This window comes from Hydra vulgaris, chromosome 03, assembly GCF_038396675.1.
Source record: "Hydra vulgaris chromosome 03, alternate assembly HydraT2T_AEP".
Taxonomy (NCBI): domain Eukaryota; kingdom Metazoa; phylum Cnidaria; class Hydrozoa; order Anthoathecata; family Hydridae; genus Hydra; species Hydra vulgaris.
In genome coordinates, this window is record NC_088922.1 from 3,460,001 (window position 1) to 3,470,238 (window position 10,238).

Below are 10,238 nucleotides of genomic sequence, written 5' to 3' on the forward strand. Positions count from 1 at the left end.
TTACCATCAGTAATTATTACCAGTGTCTTCTATTTTCAATATTATTTATTGTATAGACAATTTGTTGACATTGAGCACACTGAAATTCAGAGGAAAGATTTGCAACAGGTTGAGCTCTACATATAAATTCTGGACCTCCAAAAAGACATTTAATCATAAATGATAAAATTGTTTTAGCTAACTTTTCAGGGTATTTTACTGCTTGACCAAACAAAGCACCTCTTTGGTTAAGTAATGAAGCTTTGACATAGATCTCATCAATTAGTATTATGGAAGTTCTTTTCAATGGATTTAAATTCATAAAAATACTATTTATGAAACTTAGGTCCTCCATTGAGCTTATTTTTGAAGTCAATCGTGTTAAAGTCCTTATACTTGGCCACTTGTAGTCAATACACAAACAATCATATAAACTTCGTCGCATAGCAAAATACTCATATGCATTACATATAATATCTGAAGTATATAAAAATTCACCAACATTAACTTTTCTCATAGCATTAAGGTGTTCGAATAAATAATGGAACACCAAGTTTGTACATTTTTGATTGTATGTGTAAACTTTTTTTATTAAGCTGGAAAACAATAACATCGTTATTATCACTTAACAAAGATTGAATATCAACAAATATAAGTTCATCCTCTTTTAGAAAATCATTTAACTCATCTGGTAAAATGCTTCGAAAACCGCTTGAAGTTACAGTTTTTCTTACTTTACTTGCTGGTGTGGTTAAACAACTAGGCGGAATATTTTTAAAAACAGATGGTGGGTTTAAAGGTCGTTGCTTACCATACTTGCTTTCAAAAGGTGCTTCATTTGGCCAATGAAGTTGACATACTGCTGTATAGTCTGTAACAATAAAACCAGTTCTTGGGATAGCTTCACTACATCTTTTTCTCTCCTCTAGATTCTTCGGGAATTTATAAATTGATATTTTTGTTGTAGTTGAGTATTGATATTTTTGTTGTAGTTGTAATTGATATTGTAGTTGTATAAATTGATATTTTTGTTGTAGTTGAGATAGTTCGACTTGCAAAGAGATACACAGCATTTTAAAGGCATTTTAATTATTAAAAAAACTTATCGTTAGTTTGACAATATTATTACCTTACAATGTAACGCCTTGAACCTTACAACGTTATCATCTTGAAGTTGCGCTATCTAATTTATAAACCAATCAAATTTTAAAGATTTATTAAAAAAGCGTGAACACAAACTTTCGTCTTATGATAAAAGATGAAAATGTAAACACAGTATTAGGAATTGGCCTTCAGTTTAACAACTTTGTTGCGCGATGTCAAGGCCTGTTATTATAAAAGGCCGTGGTCACACATAATACAATATTCTGAAACTAATAAACAAACATCTAAATTTCTATAAGTAAATTAATTCTTTGATCATTGCCTCCATATCCTATCTTATTTTCATATCATAATCTATTATGGCATTATTTATATAACATATCACAACAATATTATTAAACTTGTGATGTTCAAATATCATATGAACATTCTCTAACATGTTCATATGTTATTTGAATATAGTTCTTGAGAATATTATCTGCAAACAATTGACTGATGCAAGTTCAAATGTTGTCAAAAACCAAGCATGCATGCATGGGACACTGCAGTGTCCCACAAAGAAATGCTGGTTTGAAAGTCAAATTTTCTTTATTAAAAAAAATATTAAAAAAGTGGGGAGATAAATATTAAATTAGGGAGGTTTCTGTAACTTTTTTTAGGCTCCAAAACTTTTAACTTTATATATAATAAGGTTCATAAAACTTAAGGGACTTACGAACTACATTGAGGAACAAAAACAGGATATTTACAGAAACTTTTCAATTTTTAATCTGGAGTACCACAGTGTAATTGGGAAAAAAGTCTCTGGGCCCAGTATTCAAAGTAATATGATCTAAAGTAATATATAAATTAAATAAAATGCTTTAAAATGCATGCAGTTATACATATAACTCCTGATAGTTAACTATATGTATAACTAGATATACATAAAATTTATTATATAAACTTATTTTTTAAGGTTATGCTTGAACAAATTAGTACCAATTAATTCAAATTCAAGATTTAGTTCAAGTTCAAGTTCTTATTTGTTCATTGTTTTTCACTATTTTATATTTATTTGTTCAAATTTGTTAACTAGTACTAATTCTAACTACAGTAAGAATATTTATCATTGTTGAACGTGATTTTATTAGTAACTTAATTTTACTTTCAACATATTTTGACAACACCCTTTACATTTTAAATGAAGACGGCTTTACTTTTCTATTGATGTTAAATTTATTACATTTCAATAACTCAGATTGAATTTTAACTGAATTATTGTAAGCTTTGTAAGGGTTTGCTGTATATAAAAAGGTGTTGTAAATAAAGTAAAAATAATATATATATATATATATATATATATATATATATATATATATATATATATATATATATATATATATATATATATATATATATATATATATATATATAGTATTTAGGCTATGGGATCATCCATAAATGATGCCAGTAGATAGAGGGGCAGTGTGAGTTTAACAATAATTGACAATGGGGAGGGGATGTTGAGACCAAAATAATGTCAATTAAAAAATTGAATTAAAAAAAAAAGTAACATATTTTATCTTTAAAAAAAGTAAAACAATTTATGCTAGCTTTGAGCAGGTTTTAGAGGTATTTACACCAACAATGTGGTCTAAAAACGTCTTGCTTTTGTTGCTTAAAACTGTAGAGGATCATAGGAAAAACAATTTAAATTCAGAAATTAGCTTGCTTATCTGAAAGAACAATTTGTGTTTTTTTTTTTTACTTTTAGTACTGTTGAGAATAAATCTATAATTGAACAAGAAAAAAATTGATGGTATATGCATTTTTTATATATTATATTAACAATTCAGATATACCATCATAATATGATAACAATAACTGACATCATTTTCAATAGAAATGGCAAAAAATTGACTGAGTTTTATTAAGGGTGAAGGTGTTCAATAAACGGGTCATCATCTGACATCATTATGCATAGATGACCCTATGATTTAGGTAAAATAAGTAATCAATTTGCCATATTTCTCTTAAGAAAGTGTAAGAAAAAAGCATTGTTATGCTGAGAACCTACCTATTGAGCAAGCTTTGACCACCTATTTTATAAATTTGAGAGACAGAAGTGGAAGTGCGAATCGCAAAAGAACAAATAACAATGCTCTAAATTGATTTTAACTTTGTAGACTAACATTAATATAGTATTTAGAAATAATAAATGAAGTTTAGATGATTTTTATAATTTGTATTTATTTCCATTAATTATCAGTTGTCAGTCTCTATTTTATAAAATGAATTAAAAAACTATTTATTTATAGTATAATAATAATACATAAATACTAGTTTCCTACTGCTATTATCATCACAATGTTAATGGTATTCGTTTTAAAGTGAAATTTTGTATCATTTTATTGTTTTAATGTTATATATATATATATATATATATATATATATATATATATATATATATATATATATATATATATATATATATATATATATATATTTATATATATATATATATATATTTATATATATATATATATATATATTATTTTTACTTTATTTACAACACCATTTGATATACAACAAACCCCTACAAAGCTTACAATAATTCAGTTAAGATTCAATCTGAGTTATTGAAACGTAATAAATTTAACATCATTAGAAAAGTAAAGCTGTCGTCATTTAAAATATAAAGGGTGTTGTCAAAATATGTTGAAAATAAAATTAAGTTACTAATAAAATCACGTTCAACAATGATAAACATTCTTACTGTAGTAAAAAATAGTACTAACTGCTAAATTTGAACAAATAAATATAAAATTAACAAAAACAATGAATAAATAAGAACTTTAACTTGAACTTTAACTAAATCTTGAATTTGAGTTGATTGGTACTAATTTGTTTAAGCATAACCTTAAAAAATAAGTTTTTATAACAAATCATATGTATAACTAGTTATACATATAGTTAACTATCAGGAGTTATATGTATAACTATATGCATTTTAAGGCATATTATTTTATTTAAACATTACTTTGGATCATATTACTTTGAAAACTGGACCCAGAGGCTTTATTCCCAATAACACTGGTACTCCAAATTAAAAATTGAAAAGTTTCTGTAAATATCCTGTTTTTGTTCCTCAATGTAGTTCGTAAGTCCCTTAAGTCTTAAGGACCTTATTATATCTAAAGTTAAAAGTTTTGGAGCATAAAAAAAGTTACAGAAACCCATCTCCATCCTATTTTTTTCTTTTTTTTATAAAAAAAATTGGGAATTCTTTGACTTTCAAATCTGCATTTCTTTGAGGGACACTGCAGTGTCCCATGCATGCAAGATTGGTTTTTGACAACATTTCAACTTGCATCAGTTGATTGTTTGCAAATAATTTACTCAAAATCTAAATTCAAATAACTATTATATTATCCTAATAATACGTCTATTTGCACAAATCTTAATCTTATTTCTATAAAGAAAGATAAACATTATTGGTGGTACTTACATACTTGCTTGCCATTCTCTATATTAATATAAAATATTTTCACACAATATAAACGTAACGCAATGCAATGTCGATTTAAAAATTTTTATTTAGTTTTTTTTTTAAAGTTTTTTTTTAGTTTCCAGCTTTCAAATTAATTCCCATGCAAATCCCACATGAAACCCACGTGGGATTTCCCATGTGTGTAAATACCATATGGTTCCCACATGTAACCCATGTGGGATTACCCACATGGGTTTAAGGTGACAAATTTCCATACGGATACCACATGGGAAAAACCGTCCCACGTAAATCCCATCAATCCCACACGGAACCCACGCGTAACCCATGTGGGACGCGGTTTTATTTTTCACTGGGATTGCTGAAACTGAAGAGGATGATTTGAAAAAAAAAAGAAGAAACTAGCTCATCTTTGTAAAGAACTGGCCAAAAAAAAGTATGATCAAGCTCAACAGAAGAAAACTAGAGAACTGAAAAAAGCTAGAATGGAGGAAATCTGCTTGGAGCATCCAGAAGTCAAAGAAAAACTAAAAATCAGAAAAAAACCTGGTCGACCGTCATTAGAAGTTGATCAACCTCTTCTTTTGAAGGCGATTATGGATATTGCTCTCCATGGTTCGTCCGCTGATGAAAGATGTCGATCAGAGGTTCTTTGGGTAATGATAGCTTAGCTATGTTTGTTAATATTGTTTTTGTTAGAATTTTACTCTTAATTAGTACTTACACTATTGTAAATACCCCTGAAATGTTAACAACTAATTTCAAGATTTGATTTGAATATATTTTACGAAATAAATCCTGTTTTCTGTAAAAAAGTTAATTATATTCAAATATATTTCTTTATTATTTAGAGCATTAGAACTCTCGACGAATCGACATCCGAGATAAACAAAATTGGATTTGTAATCAGCAAAAGCGCCTCAGCAGCAATACTCGTCTACTTCCGAGAAATTACGGAACATTAGAAGGCAAAGGCGCGTCAAAACAGTTCCTGTTAGATTGATCAGTCCTCAGAATAAATCTCATTTAAAACATGTTGACGGACTCTTTTGCAGTTCAACTATAAAATATGTGGAAGAAGTTTGTTCTATTTTAGGGCCAGATGAAGTGTGTTTCATTAGCCAAGACGACAAGGCTAGAGTGCCAATTGGAATCACAGCAGCCAAAAAACAGACGCCGTTGTTGATGCATTTGGAGTATCGGGTAACTATCCCGGACCACGACTGGGTTGTGGCTGCTAAATACAAGCTTATACCATCTGTATTCGCTAGAATTACAATCAAAAAAGATGGTCTCGGAAAAAACAGATGCTGTTACTTATTCTGGACCTACCTACATTGCTGTTCGATCAGAAAAACACGCATCCTCGACCGCCTTCGCTCATGGATTAGTCTTTCAGCAGCTCTTGGATATCAAAGAGTTCGACTCTATTACTAGAGATCACATCTAAGTAAAGAATTATCTGGGGTGATTCTTCCGCACGAACATTACGGAACTCATCTTGATTCTCAAGGTAATAACATTGACAAAAGTTAATTTGTAAAAATATTAACATAATTTTTAACCTATAATAACCAACATATCTTTTTAAATCAGGCAAGACAATAGATGAAAATTTAGAAAAACAGAACTTTTGTTTTGCTGGACAGGCTTTGGGTGATATTTGGTCTGATCTACAAATTGATGGTTATCCAACCATTGCAGTATATTGATCAAGACAAATCAGAGCTAGAGTCAAGGAGCCTTTAATTACAAGATCAAAGTTGGATTGCCAATCATCTTCGTACAAGTCAATATTTTACTCAAATTGTGAAATGTGAAAATTGTTCTTGTTGTCGGACTATTAGAAGCTCTTACTTTACTCTAATTAGAGCAAGATTTCTTCCGCCACCTGTCCTTGTCAACCAAACGAGAGACGGGCTCAAAGCAGTAGATTCTCAGAAGAAGCAAAAGAATTGTTTCCACCATCCGTCTTTATGCTCATCGCATCAAACATTGAAAGTATTCTTCCTCGTACTGCCAAAGGATTTCTAATTTTGTCGTATGTAGTTTTGTTCATCAATTCAGTCTAGCCTAGCTGATAGAATCTGTAAAAAGTGCAATATCTACTTTGCCTCTCAAGCTATGTTGAAAAACCACGCTTCTCCATTCTTCTGCTATAACACTCCATCTAATTAAAAAGGTCCAATCTGTTCGTATCGCTGCCAAGCGTCAGACAGAATTTTTGCCAGTCATCGCCTTGCAGAAGAGTTCGGAAACTGCTGAATGGTTAGATGAAAATGAAGTTGACGCAACGAATTTGATTGTACCTCAACAATACGATATCCTTTTAGAGCGCGGAGAGCATTCACTACCTATTATTATAATCGATTGATTACTTCAACAACCCATGGGAAGATTATGTTAAAGATATATAATACTATTTGCTTAGTTGATTATTTAATGAGATATCGACTATTATATAATATAATTTGCTTAGATCTAATATTATGTTAATGTATAATTTAGTCAGAAAGAAAATCAATGGTTTTTAAGCATTTTTATTGTTTTTTAGGGGGATAGGGAGAGTACACAAAAACTGATATCATATATAACGGGGGGTTGGCCAAAAATTGACAGTTTGACAAAGGTGGGAGGGGGAGTCAAAAAATTGAGAGAAACACTGACATCATTTATGGATGACCCCGTACGGTTATGCAAATATATGTCATTAAATATTATACATAAAACTTAAAAAAATATATAAATAAATAAAAAATGAAAAAATAATAAATAGGCAATTCCGATATTAATATCAATATAAAAGATCACCAAAAAATAAGTAAAATAAAAAATGAAAAAATAATTTTGAAAAACAAATAAAAATACAATATTTTTTTAAGAAATATATTATTAAGAATTTAAAAGCATTTAATAAAACACATGCACATTTTTGTATTGCAATAAAAATGAAAAGTAGAACAAATAATAATTCATAAACTTAAATCTTTCCATATAATATGAAAATATACAACATAATCTATTTTGATGACCCATTTATAAGTATAGCTTTAAAAGAAGTCCTCTATGTTTACATTAAACAAATAAATAAATAAAGTGGTAATCTAAAAATCAATCGAATAGAAACAAAAAAATTTGATTAATTTGATAGCGATTTAATTTGAAAAATAATATTTTTCAAATATATTTCAAATATACCTAATAGTTCTCTTGTTTTATTGTTTCAAATATACCAAATAGTTCTCTTGTTTTATTGTTTCAAATATACCTAATAGTTCTCTTGTTTTATTGTTTCAAATATACCTAATAGTTCTCTTGTTTTATTGTTTCAAATATACCTAATAGTTCTCTTGTTTTATTGTTTCAAATATACCTAATAGTTCTCTTGTTTTATTGTTTCAAAGACTTAGTTTTTATTTATTTTTTAAACAGTTTTGTTAACATTTTTAAAATCACTTGTCGTTTAATTTAGATTTACATACAATATTTAATTATCTCAAATGTCAAAAAGATGTTATGAAAGCGGCGCACAAAAAAGAGCAAAACATATCAGAATTAAATAGCCTTGCTGGATCATTAGACAAATTTTTTAAACGAGGCGAAAGTTCGCCAGTTTCGAACACTACTTTAATCGAAATATTCAGTTTATGTGGTAAATATCAAATTGATAACGATATTGTTGAAGAAGATATGAATGAGCCACAACTTCAAAACATCGATAACCAGAACAAGAAGTGAATCAGGTCCAATATTACTTACAATTGTACGTAAGAACCTAGAAGCTAGTTGAAAGAAAATTTTGATTTGACTTTTCTCAGAAAAATATGTTGCAACTCTTTTTTCTGTATCAGTGATTGATTTTAAATGCATTTTGAGTTCTGCAACAAAACCAGCAAGTAATTCAATTACTCCTAAAAAATTACCATTATTTGATTCGAAGAGTTTTTTGTTGTTGCCTTGTGCTTCAAATACCAATACCATTTTTCAATACCGGTATTTCGGTACTGAACAACTTCAATATCGGTAATACCGGTACAATACCGGTTTTAAACTCTCTTTTTTTAAATCATAATATGAATAAAATTTCAACTTAATAGTAAAAAATTTATTGATTTATTAAGCTTATTTATTTTATATCAAAATTTCTTACTTTTTAATTTTTCGCTTTTTTCTCTTTTGTAAAAAGCCCGTGAAAAACATAGGGCGTTCAGAGTATCATCCTCAAGATATGATCGTAATTTTGTGATAATGTTGCCACTTGATGAAAATCCACGCTCTGTTGGCTTTACAGTTTTCAAGTATTCGAAGCAATTTTGTAAATATATGCCACGATTTCCTCCTTCTTCGAAAACTGCCTTCTCATTACATAAAATTTTTGATAGATTATACGAAACATTTAATCTTACCTTGTTGTTACATTTTTTTTTTTCAATATTGTAAAGTCAAGCTTTTCTTTCAATGACAAGTGTACGGCGTTGTCAGCAGAATCCCTATCAGAAGTAACGCTGGCAGAAGGAAGAGGATTACGTACTTTCTGATTGAGCCGATCATTTAGTCGAACAATCGTTGATGACCTTTTTGCAGATATTGCAGTAAACTGGAAAAAGATGTACGTTGCTCATTGAATGTCGCACCATATATATATATATATATATATATATATATATATATATATATATATATATATATATATATATATATATATATATATATATATATATATATATATATATATATATATATATATATATATAATTATGGCATCTAATATTGTATTACAACATACAAAGGTTTTGCTATTACCTCTTGTTGATTTCATATACTTTTGAACAGATTATAAAAGAAGCGCAAGGAGCATTGGTAGATATAGATGTTATTGCACAGTTCACTGAACGGTTTTCTTGTGATACTCAAATATTAAGTAGAAACAAAGATTGTCTTGATAAGTCACCAGAACCTAGTTTAGTCAAAACGGAGAGTACGTAATCTCAAGAGATTGGCAGACTATTGTTATTACACAGACCATAATAAAAAAAAAATATTACAATATTGATATACCGAATGAAGAAATTGAACCAATAGACGATGATTGCTCCAATTGAATGCTGTGATAATATTAATACACGTGATCTTGTTTCTGAAATTGATGGTGAGTATAACCAATAACTAATCAATAAAATAAAAGATTCATAGCAAGAACGGTTTGAATCGTATAATTTTTAAATCAAATTTTTGGTATTTTTTTCGTATAAAGCTAAAAACTATGAATACAAATGAACTCAATCCTAATTATTCAAATCTGGTCAAACACTTAGGAAATGATGTTAAAGAGGAGGAATTTAAAAAAGACATTTTTATTTTAAGATATATTTTAGAAGATTATTATACTATTATAGAGAATTTGGTATTCATTTTAGAATGGAATTTGGTAGAACTATATCCAAATGTATGTATCGCGTATATCGAATAATTTTAATAATACCCATTACTGTTTCTTATTGTGAACAATCATTTTCGAAACTAATTAAAACTAATTCGAAACTAGTTACAAATTATCTGCGCTCTACAATGTCACAGGAAAGACTTTCAGGATTTACAATACTGTCGATAGAAAATGCAACCGCAAAAGAAAAATGATTTATAGTTTCTTTGTATAACTTTTTTT

At 28.5% G+C, this 10,238-nt stretch overlaps 1 long non-coding RNA gene across 1 annotated transcript in view; it reads right to left on the minus strand.

Moving 5' to 3' along the window:
• Nucleotides 1–118, minus strand: part of LOC136077869 (uncharacterized) — a 2,762-nt gene extending 2,644 nt beyond the window's left edge. Inside the window, exon 1 of the long non-coding RNA XR_010637327.1 lies at nucleotides 1–118. This exon is cut by the window's left edge and continues 1,680 nt beyond it. This is a non-coding gene — a long non-coding RNA (uncharacterized LOC136077869).
• Nucleotides 119–10,238: the final 10,120 nt, after the last annotated feature.